Source organism: Taudactylus pleione, unplaced genomic scaffold (genome assembly GCF_031769625.1).
Source record: "Taudactylus pleione unplaced genomic scaffold, aTauple2 ptg000342l, whole genome shotgun sequence".
In the NCBI taxonomy this organism is placed as follows: Eukaryota; Metazoa; Chordata; class Amphibia; order Anura; family Myobatrachidae; genus Taudactylus; species Taudactylus pleione.
Window position 1 is genome coordinate 42501 of NW_028284743.1, and position 16490 is coordinate 58990.

A 16490-nucleotide genomic window follows, 5' to 3' on the forward strand; every position below is an offset into this window, starting at 1 on the left:
ACATAACTTTATCATTGTTCATAAAAGATCAGTGAGTGCTCATTCTAGGTGATGCTGTCTGCCTTTTACCAGAGTGGATCAGTTGGGTATAGGTTAGAGATGAGCGGGTCCAACTCTCTGAGAACCGGACCCACCCGAACTTCCAGATCCAAGGCGAAAACAGAGCTAGGCTCAGGTTTCCCGCATGACTCGGATCTCAAAACGAGGCAAAACCCGTCATCCTCCTGCTGTCGGATTTTTGCAGGTTTTGGATTGTATAAAGGTCCCTGTAATCTATGCCATTTTCACTCCGTCTGTAGAGAGAGAAGCTAGCAGATGTAGTCAGTCACTATCAGTCACTCAATGTGTGTGTCCAGTCGGAGTCTTGGCCTGAAGGCTGATGCTGTGATGTCCAAAAAAGGGGCTTAGGCTGCAGTATATAAAGGGGGGCTTCCTTCAGTGTGTGATGCAGCTGCTGTGTCACTTGTCCAGTCAATTAACTGTGGTGGCTGTTGCTGTGTTTTTGTCCTGCCCATCAGACTAGGGCTGCAGTCCATAAAGGGGTGCTGTGTAGTCCAGGGGGGTGCTCTATCAATTAGGGGTGCTCTTCCCCAGTTTAAAAAAAAATATAAGTGCTGTGTGTGTGTGTGTGTGTGTGTGCGTTAGCAACTTAGTTGCACTATTATTGTACGGTGACACTGCCGCAGTTTATCATCCACATATTTGTAACTCTGCAGGTAGTCTGTCCGCACTCGGCAGGGGTGCTTTGTTGTCCATAAAAAATGGGTGCTGTCTGTGTTGCTCATCAAGGGGCTGCTGTCTTATTCAGGGGTGCTTTTCCCCAGTGTAAAAAAAATAATAGTGCTTTTTTTGTGTGTGTGTGCATTAGCAACTTAGCTGCGCTATTATTGTACGGTAACACTGCCGCAGTTTATCGTCCACATACTGTATTTGTGACTCTGCAGGTGGTCTGTGCACACTCGGCAGGGGTGCTTTGTAGTCCATCAAAAAGGAGTGCTGCTCTGTTGTTCATCAAGGGGCTGCTGCCTCATTCAGGGGTGCTCTTCCCCAGTGTAAAAAAAATAAAAGTGAAATTAAATCAGAAATATCAATTCACAAAGAAAAAAAAGGATTTTTTTTTTTGTGCGTGTGCGTTAGCAACTTAGCTGCACTATTATTGTTTAGTGGTACTGCCGGCCAGACCGCAGTTTATCGTCCACGTATTTGTGACTCTGCAGGTGGTCTGTCCGCACTCTGCAGGGGTGCTTTGTTGTCCATAAAAAAGGGGTGCTGTCTGTGTTGCTCATCAAGGGGCTGCTGCCTCATTCAGGGGTGCTCTTCCCCAGTGTAAAAAAAATAATAGTGTTTTTTTTTGTGTGTGTGCGTTAGCAACTTAGCTGCGCTATTATTGTATGGTGACACTGCCGCAGTTTATCATCCACGTATTTGTGACTCTGCAGGAGGTCTGTCCGCACTCGGCAGGGGTGCTTTGTTGTGTTGTTCATCAAGGGGCTGCTGACTCATTCAAGGGTGCTCTTCCCCAGTGTAAAAAAAAATAAAAGTTAAATAAAATTAATAATATCAGTATCAATCCACAATTGTGTTTGTGTGTAATAGCAACTTAGCTGTGCTATTATTGTTGGTGACACTGCCGGCCAGAGAGCAGTTTATCGTCCACGTATTGTGACATTATAAGTGGTAGTGCAGTGTGTTATTCTAAATCAGAAATAATTAATCTTGTGACACTGTAAGTGTTAGCGCAGTGTGTTATTCTTATTCATAAATAATTTATCTTGTGACATTGTATGTGGCAGCGCAGTCTAATATTCAACTTTTCACTTCTTTCCTAAAATGTGAATAAATGATTACTCTACACGCCGACTACAAGACCACAACAAAGTGCTAAATAACATGCGTTATATATAAAACATAATGACATCACTGTAAGTGGTAGAGCAGTGTGTTATTCTTATTCATAAATAATCTGATGACACTGTAAGTGGTAGTGCAGTATGTTATTCTTATTCATAAATAATTAATCTTGTGACACTAAGTGTTAGTACAGTGTTATTCTTATTCATAAATAATTAATCTTGTGACACTAAGTGTTAGCGCAGTGTGTTATTCTTATTCATAAATAATCCTGTGACACTAAGTGGTAGCGCAGTGTGTTATTCTTATTCATAAATAATGAATCTTGTGACTCTGTGGTAGCGCAGTATGTTATTCTTATTCATAAAGAATTAATCTTGTGACATTAAGTGGTTGCGCAGTGTGTTATTCTTATTTATAAATAATCTTGTGAAACTGTAAGTGGTACTGCAGTGTGTTATTCTTTTCTTATTCATAAAAAAATTTGTGACACTGTAGGTCATTGATACCGCAGTGTAATATTTACAATTGGTACAAATTGACATGTGTGCTGTACCCCACTTCATTCATGTTTGTTGATATAGAGAACGATCAGTTGAGACTTGAGAGGAGAGCAGGAACCACATACTAGTGCTGGAGCTGCTGCCAGTGCCACCAGTCATGATGATACAAGTCCATCTACATCATCTACTAAAGCCGATGCCCAAGGCCATATGGGGCTTAAGTCAGGGCATCTAAAATCAAGAACCAATCTTTTACAGTGGTAAAGAAGAAAACATCAAAGGAAAAGTTAGTTGCAGAAAGACATAAAATTAGCAATATGCCAGTTTCACCATATGAAGTGGCAAGGAAAGGCTAAGGCCTTGGCCTTTATTTATGACTGGTGGTTCTGCCTCTTATGATAATGTAAGCACAAGTGAACATGCTGACATAGAAATCGAGGATGCTTCTGTGGAAGTGTATGATGAGAGGGATGTTTGTGTAGCTGACGCTAATGAGGATGTTGATGATGAGGATGTTGATGATGAGGATGTTGTTTGTGTAAATTAGGTACCAATGGATGTGACAGTTGTTGCCCATGATAAGGAAAAGCCCATTGTCATGCCTGGGCACAAGACAAAAAAACTTGGTTGTTTTGACTCATCTGCATCACCAGTGGGTTTTTTGGGGGGAAAGTTTAATTTTTTCTTAGCAGATGCACTTGCTGGAGAAACATAAGGAGAAGCCACCGCTGCATCACATGTTACTTGAGCTGACAATTTGCTTACCAACAGCTCTTTGCATCTCTTCAGATCTGTGTCCATTGGGAAAAAAGACACAACATCTTCATCCCTTCTGAGATGAAAATCCATTCCCAGCAGCAGCAGGCATAGCGCTGAAGGATTCTCAAGAAACACACAACGTAAGACTTAAATCTTAAAACGTAAATCTTGCATTTGCTTTGTTTGACTTGTCCAGATATCTATGGTTAAGTGGACAGTGGGTACAACTGCATTTTGGAGGCCGCTAATTAATTTTTATTTTAATGTCCCTGTACAGGTTGGGAAATGCTTTTCTAGTGAAGTGGAATCTTTGCAAAGAATTGTTAAACAGTCAATTGTTTTTGAAAGCACTACTAGTAGTCTTCCTGGTCCCCTTCTGAGATAAAATTCCATTCCCAGCAACAGCAGCAGGCATTGTGCTCAAGGATTCTTTTGGGGGCAAGGACTGATGTGAATGAGTAAAATATTTTTTGTAAATGCCTCCCCTCCTCCCCTCCCTCTTAAATTTGCTTCAGAATAAAAAATTAAATAAAATTTACTACCAATCAACCCTTCCTGTCCCTGCCTTCAACTACATACATACTCCAACTCCCTCAGGCTTTTTAAATAATAAAAACATTTGTTTCCTGATGTACCATATTGGAAGATGAACTGCCACGTGTTCATGCCGCCCACTGCTGCTGCTTAGCTTAGTCAGCCAGCTAACTTGGTGCAAATTTTGGGCCTAAACCGGATGAAAATAATATTGTAAGCTCTGAGGTGGTCAAAATTGACTATCTTTGAGTGGAAATTAATGTTATTGCGGTTAATATTACTGTAGGAACAGAAAAACAAATTATGTGATTTTAGCAGATTTTATCAATTTTTGAAAAAAAAAAAATACAGATCCAAAACCAAAACACGCAAGGGGCAGTTTTGGCAAAACCAAATCCAGATCCAAAACACAAGGAGTTACAGATCCAAGACCAAAGCCAAAACACGGGGGTCGGCGCACATCCCTAATATAGGTTGCTGTAAATTGGAGCTCAGTTTACAGCAGTGGATGTAAAATGGGGCTAGGGTCCACAAATTAGCAAGAATTTAATTGCTCTGTCGGGTGCCCATTAAACCAATTGAATCGCCCCCTATATGTCAGACTTCAACCCCATTGAAAGTTTTTGTCTGCTATTCATGCTAACTGTATTAATCCTGCAACATCCCTAGGTAAGTTCTAAGAACACATTTCTAGTACAGTTTTTTCAATATTTCTGGTACTTTTAACCGTAGTATGGGAAAACTAGTGCTTATTAAGTGTTGTCAAATTAGCATATAGAATCCTCTCATATACAAATTATACATATTCCCTTAATGAAATCATTCTGGTTGTAATGTGTTAATGTAATATATATATATATATATATATATATGTATGTAATATTTGTGTTGATATAGTTTACATATAGATGATGAATTCATTGTAAAATTAAGCTTTATACAGATTTATAGACGAGAATGAAATACAGGGCCTTTGGGTGTTATTATAGTAGACTGCAATTGCTCTGATAATTGAAACTATGACAACAAGAGCTAAGAGCTTATTTCAACATTCTTAATGTGCTCACTGATTTCTCAGAGGGATCCATACAATTTTAGGAAACATGCAGGACTTTTGCTGAAATAAAGCATACTATTATTTCCTCTGCATGCAACATTGTCCCCTTTTCTATTCCTACAAACTGTATTAATGTGGTAAATTCACAATCTCACTCTGCTGCCAGTGGGAGGACAGGATGATCTATCTCAAAGTGGCAGTACTGTACTATATTGACCACTTAACAGTTGTAGGAGACTTTCTAATGAGCGAGCCAGCACTGTCTGATGACATCACTGCACAACTTTCCTACAGGTATTCAAAACAAAAAAATGCCCAACATCTATACATTACAAAATAAAATATCTATTTTTTACATGTTTATTTTGTAACACACAATTTACTCCAGATGCATAACATTCAGTTTTAGCTGCTACAAAGAATTTCAATGCAACAAAATACAATTTTGGATGATGTAAAATAAGTGTTGTGCACATTTGATTTTATGCCACATAATTAAATAACTATGCCAACTACGCCCCACGCCCCCATAGTGTTAGGGACTTACCTGATGAGGTTTACCTTGACGATGGTGGGTAAGCTCATTAATTTAGCCAAATTTATGCCAAAAACCTTGCATATTATGCATAATTAATAATGGTTTTATGGTGCATCTGGTTTATCTGTTTTCTATGTTGTAATATTTAAGTCTCACCTAGGTAGCACATCCCATTAGAATGAGCTAGGGTGTGCAGTCCAGGCCCCCTTTCCCAAAAATATCAGTTTACATAATGTGTGCAGATAAACCCCCATACTGTATCACTGGTTCATACATCTCCCCCCTAATATTTTCTGGTGTAAAAATAACATTTAAAACATTTAATATACAGTATATAACAAACTACAATGTAGTTGCAAAAAAAATAAAAAGCATCCAACACTTAAGTCATCCCAGAGGTAACATCTTAGATAATTAAACTTTTTGTTACTATGCATATACTGTATTTGGCCTTTACTAATGCAGTTCTCATTGAGTTTTAGACACTGATTGGTGTAAATGGGGGTCCTCTATTATATGTAGAGTGCTCAAATGTGGTATATATATATACAGTATCACCATCATGTGCTTTATTATTATACGTATGTTACATTATACTGCATTCCCAGAACTGTAAAGGGGGCAAGACCATGCACTGTAGTATCCATGTTGTCTGCAGGCTATTAAGTCCTCTCTAATGATCGGGAAAAATTCTGTGATGGCTGGTCCCACCACTATGATGGCTGGTCACACCCCTATGATGGCTGGTCACACCCCTATGATGGCTGATCACACCCCTTAAGCATGGCCCTTACCACTACATTCCCCAAGTGGAACTTTTGTGCCCAAGTCTGACACTGAGCTGATGTGCATGCTGGATAGCTGTAACTTTTCCTTTGTCGATGTATTCATTTTATAATTGATTTCTAAGACATCAATGTGTTCCTTAGGGATGGACACCAGGTGTAAGTACAGCACACATGAAACAGAAAAAAGATATTTACTTACGAGGCAGACAAAATAAGTGCTGACATGAATTCAAAGGGTAGGAAGTGCCCTGCTTAGTAGAGAGGGGTTAGGCTAGAGGAGGGGGAGGTTAGGGCTAGGTAACCCTGGGGGTGGTTTAGGCTTAGGCACCACTGGGGGTGGTTAGGTTTAGGCAGTAAGGGAGGAGGGTTAGGTTTAGGCACCAAGGGGGGAGGTTTAGGTTTAGACACTAACCGGGAGGGTTAGGATGGGGTGAGGGGGGGGTTAGTGTTTGGATGTAGAAATAGAGGGTTAGGGGCACAAGGGGGGAGGGTAAGTATACTTACCCGAAACTTGTCAGGATCCTGAGCATCGGGATGCCGCTGTCAGTATATTGACAGCAGGCATCCTGACTGCCGGGATTTCATACATACCCAATGGAGTATCACACTGCTTCCATCTTATCGGAGCCCGTCTCCTAGGAACATGATTTTAGTAAATTTGCATGAAAATATTTATTTTCACATTGCAAAATAGGGCAAAAAATATTTATCACATCTGCATTAAAAATGTGGATTGTGATAAATATGCCCCTAGGTAAGGTAGGGAATTTTCATAGGTGAGTAGTAAATAGGAGAAATCTTGTAGCCTGGAGTGAGGTGGTTATCAGAGAGGAGGCGAGGCACAGGTCAGATCAAAGGTATTAGTGATTGATAGACTAGATGCTGATGTTAGTGATTCAATGCCAGCATGGATTAAATAAACTTTTATCAAAAGCTTTTCAACACATAAACCATGAAGCATCGTAACTACATTAACAGTCTTACTGCTAGCAGTCCTTGTTTATTAGTGAATGATTGTAGGGTGTTGTTTGCGAAGCTCATTATCATGAATCACATGCATATAATACTACCTATAATAGATATAATACTACCTTAAAACATTTTATTGGTGTAGACCTGGAAATATTTTTTTTTTCAAATACTTCATTTTTCAAACACATGACAGTTAGGAGCTGATTGGTTTTAGCAGTGATAACAGGAACATCACTCGTTGATAAATCTGGGCCATTATGAGTAGAAGCAAAGCAGAGCTAGAGGTCCCAGTTTGAGCCTGGACTGTAATGACGGTCCCAGCTTTCTTGGGAGTGTGACGGACCTGATTGTGGTAGAACTAGATCTGCGCTGTTTTGTTTCTTCTTGTAACAGTCACTAAATCGGAAATGAATAAAATATATATTTGTTGACATCCTGAATTCTCTCACTAGTGGCAATTTCTTTTGTGCATGTGAAAGTTTCCCTGTTACTCTACTATGATCGATTGCATAAAATAATTGCCTTACACTCAGCAAAACAATGATATGTCAAATTTAAATTTTATTTGCAGTTTATAATCTGACACATATAAAATACACAATATGTATTCATTGCAATTACTTTTCATTTATTCCATATACAAGCTTTATGACCGTTTGCAATTTATAGTATATAAATCCTGACACAAGAAGTACTGTACAAGTGAAATAACTGAAAAATGTTTTGTGAATTAGGGCACTCGGGAATCCATAATATATCATTAAAAATTAATCTTTATTGATACAAAATGTAAAAAATTACACACATTTTTATTAATGCATTATTTCATGCAAAATATTACTTTAAAAGATAGATAAGCATATAGTTAAGAAATGAGAAGTGTAGATAACAAATATATAAAAGTATTTTTAATTTGGATCACCTCAGACTGATTATGATTTAGGTCTAGTATCTACATGTATTAACATGATTCCCTGGGATTGGCATATGTGACAGATAAAACTGATTATAATTTATGTGTACAGGTTGAGTCTCCCATATCCAAATATTCCGAAATATGAATTTTTTTTTAGCATGACTGAGTTAGCAAAATCTTTGCTTTTTGATGGTTCAATGTACACAAACTTTGATTAAGGCACAAAATTATTAAAAATATTGTATAAAATTACCTTCAGGCTTTGTGTATAAGGTGTATATGAAACATAAATGAATTTCATATATGTACACAAACTTTGTTTGAGCCACAAAATTATTGAAACTATTGTATAAAATTACTTTCAGGCTGTGTGTATAAGGTGTATATAGCACTTAAATGCATTCTGTGTTTAGATTTTAATTCCATAGCCAAGATATTTAATTATGGTATGCAAATATTCCAAAATACAGAATATTTCGTTATCCAAAATATCCCTGGTCCCAAGCATTTTGGATATGGGAGACTCAACCTGTAGTACCTACATGTATTAACATGATTGCCTGGGATTGGCATATGTGACAGCTTATATTGGTGCTACAAGCACATTAACTGTTTACTAAGAGGGAAATTCAGAGAATAAGAATGTCTATGTGCGACTCTTGACAATATTAAATCAAAGTGTAATGATAATTTTTTCTTTTTTTTTTAAGAAGAATGTTTCATATTGTTCTGTATAATCAGCATTCATCCTAATTTTTCTGATACAATCTCATGTGTTTTCAGTTGGCTACCAGAATTTCCAGAGGACCAAATTGATTGTTTTCCTGATTGATGGATACCCTATTAATAGTGATTCACATGCCCATGCGGATTTTCTAGCTGGCAGTCAGGAAGAGTAAATCTCTTGCCTGGGGTTGCCTTGGTGAATACTACCATTTCAAAATAGACCCTTTTTCTAACAATTTAGAAACTATAGCAACACTCAGAATCAAGCCTTGAGGTATAATGGCTTGCTGCAGGGAGAATGAGTCATCCTTAATTTTGTAGGATCTAGGCCGACATATTATAATGAAGTCAATCCTGACTTAGAAGAGTGCTGCTGTGCCTCCCAAGAGTTCAAACTATTTGGCCCCTGAATGCAAAGAGAGGGATTATTGAGATGGTACAGTCACTCACTGAGGCCCATGATGATTGCCAGATCACGCATCTTTGTTGACCTTTGTGGAGATTAAGCTTTCTGAAAGGATCAGAGGTAAAAGAGATTCTTGTCATCATCCTGGACTCCAGCTCCAGTCTCGGATATATAAAATTTTAATGTATAGGTCAGATTGGTGTTGAGATAACACAAAATGGGTGTAAAAGTGAATAGATGAATTATTACTGGTTCTTGAGTTCTGTATATTAAATTGCCTGTATATCAGGTTGCAGATTGTACCAGAAATCCATATATTTCCAGCACTGTTTTAGCTTCTTATGAAAAAGGTTCTACAGTAGTTGTACAGATGCAGTGTACTTTATTGTTTTTGTTGGTTCTATGTGTAGTACTGATCTTCTCCTACAGAAAAATGTCATTGGCAGATATAAAATCAGTATAATAATATTGGATATGTTAATTATTTGAGCAACATAATCATTGCCATCAGGTCCAAGTAACTATAGTTTACTATATATGGGATGCTGTTTTTGACAATGTTATTATTGATTTGCACATTATACAGCACACACTGTAATAATAGCCAAAGATCTGTTCTCTGTGTATGTGTTTCTCCATCTGGCTTTAACTATGTATCATAACAGCTGTTTACAGTAAAATACAGAGAACTGATATCATTTCCTTGCTGTGATTAAGAGCGAGGACCTAAAATATAAAATTAATAGAATAGTCCACAAGCAGGACCACTTTCATCTTATTAAACAGCTCTCAGGGGAAAAGGAGCATTATGAGGGCTGTGGTGTGAAATGAAAATCTGGTCATTTATAAAGTGAAATGATGTTCCAGGCATTCAGGCAACTAGTTATACATCAGTTAGTACATGCAATCCATTATATTACAGCTCTCACCAGGGAATAAACCAATCAATAATACAACTAGATTAAAAATTATTCCAATTGATAACTACAATGTTCTGCTTGCTGGGGCACATCTCTGTCAGTATTTGACATCATATCTATAACAGTGGCAAACGCAGGATTTCTAAAGAGGGTTTCCAAATGCTTGATTTTAAAGCAAATGTGGCCAATCCATGAACAGGGCATAATCAGCATTTAACCAGCTATAATATATACATCATATGAAGGTTTGAAATAATTCAGGTCCAGCAATCACAGTGTGCCATTATATGCAGCAGTAGGGACATCCTACCTGAGCTGAATGTTGTTATTTCAGATGTGGGCTCCATTCCAGATCATTTGAGCTAGTTTGGGAAATGGGGTGGGGGGTGGGGGGTCAGAAAAAGAACCTTGCATTGTCCTGGACATAGATGTACAGATTGTGTATTATTATACAGTATTAATGATTGACCCATATAGATGGTTTATATCAGTGCATCCCTAACAGTGCATGTTTTCCATATCTCCTAGTTGGTAGTACACATGTATATTCATTACTGGCTGACACATTTTACAAGTAGTGCTAATTATTTCATTTGTGACACTGGGGGGATCTTAAAAAACATGCAACTTTAGTATTATATGCTATTTCTATTGTGGTCATCATGGTGTGGGCTAGGAAGGGGGGGTTCCAGGCAACTGTAACCCCCCCCCCCTTGCGTTTGCCTATGTATAAATGAATTAAGTTTTTCTTTTCTTAGTACCTGATATTGAAATGTTTTGCAATTTTTATTATTGTTTTTTCTTTTGTGTATGGGAAAACATAGGCACATATTTAACTTTTATTTTTAGCGTGTTTTCTTAGGGGCGACAGATTTCAGCTAACATATATTAAATATATTTGCAATGATAGGTCTCAGCTAACGTAACTCCCTAACTTCCTGTTGCAACAGTTTTACAGCTCTCTAGGGTGCCTTAAGGACCGAGTTTGGGAACCTCTGCTTTAGGGCTTACAAAATCTGAAAAAAAAGTCAAAATTTTGGTTTTCATGTGTAAGTTAGCGATGTAGCAAACATTTAGTAAATGTTCTTGTTATGGATTGGGAAATTGGGCTATGTACTCATCATATGCATTTAAATTCCAAATTTCTAAAGCCAGTTAAGCGCATTTGTAAAAAAAAAACAGAGCGAGAGATGTGTCAAACCTTCTAAATAGCAAAAGTGGGGAAGCAGCTGATACCAACCAATCAGCTTCTAGCTTTCATTTATCTAGCACAGTCTATAAAATGATAGGAACTAATTGGTTGCATGGGTAACATTCTCTTCAGCAGGTTTTATATACCCCCCTCCCCCCAGAGGAAGGAACAATTACTACACATACCCTGTATCTTGTTCCACAAGGACCATGTTAAATTCCCACATGATTTCTACACTTTTACTCTTAAGCCTTGCCTATTCCAGTCCCCTCACCATCATTAAATAACACCCATCTCTTACAGATACTGTACTTAGCTATGTTTGTATTGGAATACATTGTTTATGTATTACTCCATGGATTGTAGGGGGTACAGTTATCTTTGGCAGGGCCGTAACTAGGGGTGTGTGTGTGGTGCCACCACACAGAGGGCAGAGCTCTGTGGGCAGCACCGCAGCTGCCCCACACTTCATGCATCTGGCTAGCAGGGTGCCTGGAACAATACCATGCAGCCAGAAGAATGGCCTTTATTTCTTTTTCAGCTGCTTCTAATTTTTGGCTTCTTCTTATTAAAGATAATATATGTATTTACAGAAAGTTGGTTCACATATAATAATTGAACTTCCATATATGAGAGGTAGTTTGCCTTGCTGAATACCTTATTTTGTCCTCTTTACTTGACTGAACTCAAGATGAAGATAATGAATTGGATTGTCTGTTTAGTGTTGGATTTCCTACCTGTATATACAGTAAGTTTAGCAAGGTCATGTCACCATCCTTTGGTTCTTTACCAAAGGTCACCTTGGGGGAGATGTTCTATAGCAGCGCTTATCGTGCCCACTTTAGCTCTTCCTGCTTTGCCTCTAGTCAAGGTGAAGTAGGAAGAAATAATTGCGAGATGTATTAACATCTCAGCCACCGGAGTGGAGGAAACCCCCCTCCGCTGATTTGCGCATGATCCACAGTGCATCAGCCTAGTGCCGGCCCCACTGCACATGTGCGAGATCTCGGAAACATGGCAAGATCTTCTGTGCAGCCAAACCCCCAGGTTAGTACACATACAATCTCTGCAGGGTAGTATACATTCTGGCAGGAAATCCTGAAAAAAGGGGAAAAAAGCCACAAAAGTGCACTTATCATCTTTTAATAACATCTGAATGATTTTATGCCGTTATACAATAGTATGGAGACAGCAAAAGCGTTAGATGTTTGCAGATAACGTAGAAAAAAGTGATTTTCTCTATATTATCTGCTTTCATACATACTGATGTATCTTGTACGTGTCTAATAGTGCTGGTTGTAGTGCATTTGGCACTTACCACCTCTTCTTACATCCCCCCCTTGTTTGTTATAGAGTTCAGGATTCTGTATCCTTTGGTACTACTGTAGCCAACAAGAAATCCTTCTACTGTTTGGTTTTCTATGCACAAAAAACTGTTACGTGTTTTATATTACGTTTCTCACCATGTTCATTTTCATGTGGAGTTTTCTGTTCTGAAGAATAGTCTGTTTTGTAAGCAAGTAACTGTCATTGTTGCTAAACCAGTTTTATTTCAGATAAACTAGAGTCTCTTGCTTCTAAACTAGAGTCAGATGCTTCTGATCAGAGCCATAATAAGGGCTGTGAGCGTCCTGTGCTGGCTCCACCCCCTTTGTGCATGATGTCATGACATTGCACATAGAAGGGCGGGGCCACCAGCACGTGAAGCAGTCTTCAAGACACTTTAGGCAGCTGTAATTATGGCAGGCTGCCTGCCTGTAGCATCATGCCGCAGCGATACTGACTGCAGGGTGCCGTTCCAGGTGCCCTGCAGCCAGAACTAGGAGCCGTGGGGTGGTGATGGCGCTGGCCACAGAGCCCTGTACTCTGTGCAGGTGCACTGGTCACACACCCCTAGTTATGGCCCTGCCTCTGATAATATCAGCCAGGTTGCTGTCTTCCATTCAGCTCCCCAATTTTCTGTGTTGTACAGTATATGGAATGTTCTTTTAATGCTCTATGCCCCGGTGTCTTACAGTGTTCTCTATTTTATGTCCTGTAAATGTTACCTCCATTGTCACTTTAAAATGTTAGTGCCTTTTACTAAAACTAGTTACATTTGTTGCATAGTCCTATAATTTGTACAGCATATCATCTTTGTTCTTATTAGATAAGTGATTGAACATCCTAAATCAGTGGTTCTTAATCTCAAGTTTTGAGGATTTCTGTCCGTGAAACAAAATAGGTTAAATCACCAGTGTAAAGAAATCCACAAATCATGACCTGTTGGTGGTGAGGAATGGAGTTGAGAAACCCAGTCTTAAATAGTTGTCTGCAAAATGAACTATGTACCTGTTGTATCCTGGTGTGGGCAATGTCATAAGACCACATGTGTGCAATCACAACCTCATAGCTGCTGGACAAGCTGGTTATATGAAATCCCTTGCCTGGTACCTCTTTTAGAATTATGCTGGCCATAGACTGGTGAGATTTCGGGCCGTTTGCCCGATTTTAGACGCGTTGTCTGATGAATTGTGTCGAAATCGTGTAGTATTTAGGTAGGATACGATCCGATGCGCGCTCCCATCACTCTTAAAATGTATCGTATGATCAGATGTGCGGCCCATATTATCTATCATAATCGTATGCCGTGTATTTGTGCGATGTATCCGATCGTGGTCATTTGAGTGACATTTTGAAGTGTGTGTTCTTGCAATGACCTGCCCTCCTAAACTGCAGATAATAAGTATCCCCACCAGCAGCAGCTGTGCCCCTCCTACATATGGCAGCACCATGATGTTACAGACCCCGGCTGGGGATGCAGCTACTCTTGGAGTCTCAGTCTGTCTCACTGCATACGGTGTACGTACGCTGCGTACGCTGCAGGCGCGGCTCCTCTCTGTATGTACACGGTGGGGAGGGCCCGATGGGGTGTACAGCAGCATTGCCAACCCTGGTAGTAATCTCCTGTACGGAGAGATGATGATCAGTACTTCAGCAGGCACACAATCGTATCGTGAGATCATATGTACATCGTGTGTCCAAAGCACCAAATCGTGCGGCCGGGACTGCCGGGGAGCTGCCAGGGAGTTCAAGGGATTTGTAAGAAGAATTGCATTACGCTACATGACGCTAGTGTATGACCAACATTAGTGTATGCTTTCTGAGTGTCTGCCCCAAGCGTTTGTGCCATTATTTGACTGTGTGCCTTTAGTCTGATCTCTTTCTTTGCAGTGTTGAGATGATACAAGAACCTATTTCAGATATGGGAATAGAGTAAGAAAGAGCAAGTAACTGTGCATCTTGGTAAAATCATGTTGCTCTGCAGGTGGGGCAGATGTCAAATGTGCAGAGACTTAAGCTGGCCACACACTGGACCAACTTACATCCAACCAGCCAACTTGTTGATTGGTTGGAATGAAAATCTGGTAAGGTATGAAAGCAAATGACAATCAGCAATTTGCTCCCAAACGTCGGAAAATGGACAAAAACTGTTGTTTGAACAAATTGTTTGGATCAAACATTTAACAAACTTGTCTGAACGACCATTTTCTTCTGTTTTCTGGCATTTAGGAGCAAATTGCTGATCTTCATTTACTCCCATACCTTACCAGATTTTCATTCCAACCAATCAACTAGTTGGCTGGTTGGACAGATAATCTTTAGATGTGTGGCCAGCTTTAGATTTGGGAGGGGTGTGTCCAAACTGACATCTATATTGTAGTGTAAAAATAAAGCAGTCAAGCATTTGTGGGCTACATAAAAAAGCGGACAGTATTTACCCTGCATGCAAAAAAAATGTATGTATGTGCACCCCTTGCATTGCAGCATGGTTTGTCCATGTTCACATTTACTTACTCTATTCCCAAATTTGAATCAGGCCCAAAACGTTCATCCACTTTGATATCAATGACCTTTCTTCTATTCAGGCTAACACACTTGTCATTATGGAAAGTGATAGTGAGTCCTTTAGCCACCATGTGCCTAATGCTGGGTACACACTGCAAAGATATATCTGCAGATGATGGTCATTCATACCCACTAAATGGCTATCATCTGCTTCTGGCCGCGGGTCCCGCCGGCCGGGGGCGGGTCGCTCCCCTCTCCCCGCGGCCTTTGCAACAAGTGTATGTGCGGTCAGCTGACATACAACACGATGCCCCAATATATCTGCAAATAAATTGGGTATCGGCTGTGCAGCACAGCCGACATGATATGCTGAACAACGTCGATCACAGACATATTGCTGGTTCACATTGGCCGACGCACACAATAAATATTGTCCGATTAATTGATCGGCCAATATATCTGCCAGTGTGTACCCAGAATTAGGTTATATGATTTTAACAACATCACCAATAAAAAAATTTCTATTAATAATAATAATAACATATGAACTTTAGCATGGCTTGGAAGAGAAAGGGTGAGTTTATTGATGTATCCACCATTTCTTCTAATAATTTAGAAGATGATAATGTATAAAAGTCAGGAAACTGTGACTGTAGGATACTATATATAATCCATTTAATGCTCGAAGGAAGACATTTAATTTTCCTCTGCAAAGCTAAAGTATGTTATTATGGTTATGTAGCAGTTATTTCTTCCTTAAAGCCATTCTATATGTTGAATGTTACGCCTACATAATTAATCTGAATCGTTACGTTACTGATCTGAATCATACTTGTAGGAGTACATTTTATTTCCTGATTGCATAGAGAATGAATCATTTGTATATATTTCATAGGCATTAAAAACATATATTTTTGCTAAATCCCACAGCAATTACAGTATCATGTTTAATTTATATCCCATCGTTTTACTAACATAGATAATAACAAGAACACTTTATTACTATTAAAGTTAAATAATTGTGAACTCTGATCAGCTTACTTACATGTTTTGCATACACGGCCCCTTTTTGAGAGCGAGCGGCCGCAAATAGCGTCCGGGTCTGAATCAGGCCCTGACTTCCAAAAGTCAGCATGGTACCATTTAAAGGTCCTTGCGTACAGGCAGGGATCTGTGTATACCTCATGTCAGATGGGTCAGGATCTTCTCCTTTGTCTGAGTCGCTGTAACCTGGTACAGCCTGTGGCTCCCACTGAAGAGAATCTCATGCTGGAATTCCTTTGTTTTACAGTATCATGGTATCATGGGTGAGGGAAGGAATGAGTTTCAGGGGCTGTGACTGTGTACTATTAAATGGACCTAAAAAGCTTACATCTATGATATTACATTTATATGTGTGGCAGTTATGCATACATGCCTACTCTCCCGAGATGGCCAGGAGTCTCCCAAAAATCGAGTGGCGCTTGCGGTCCCCCGGAAAAGTAGGCAATCTCCCGGTCG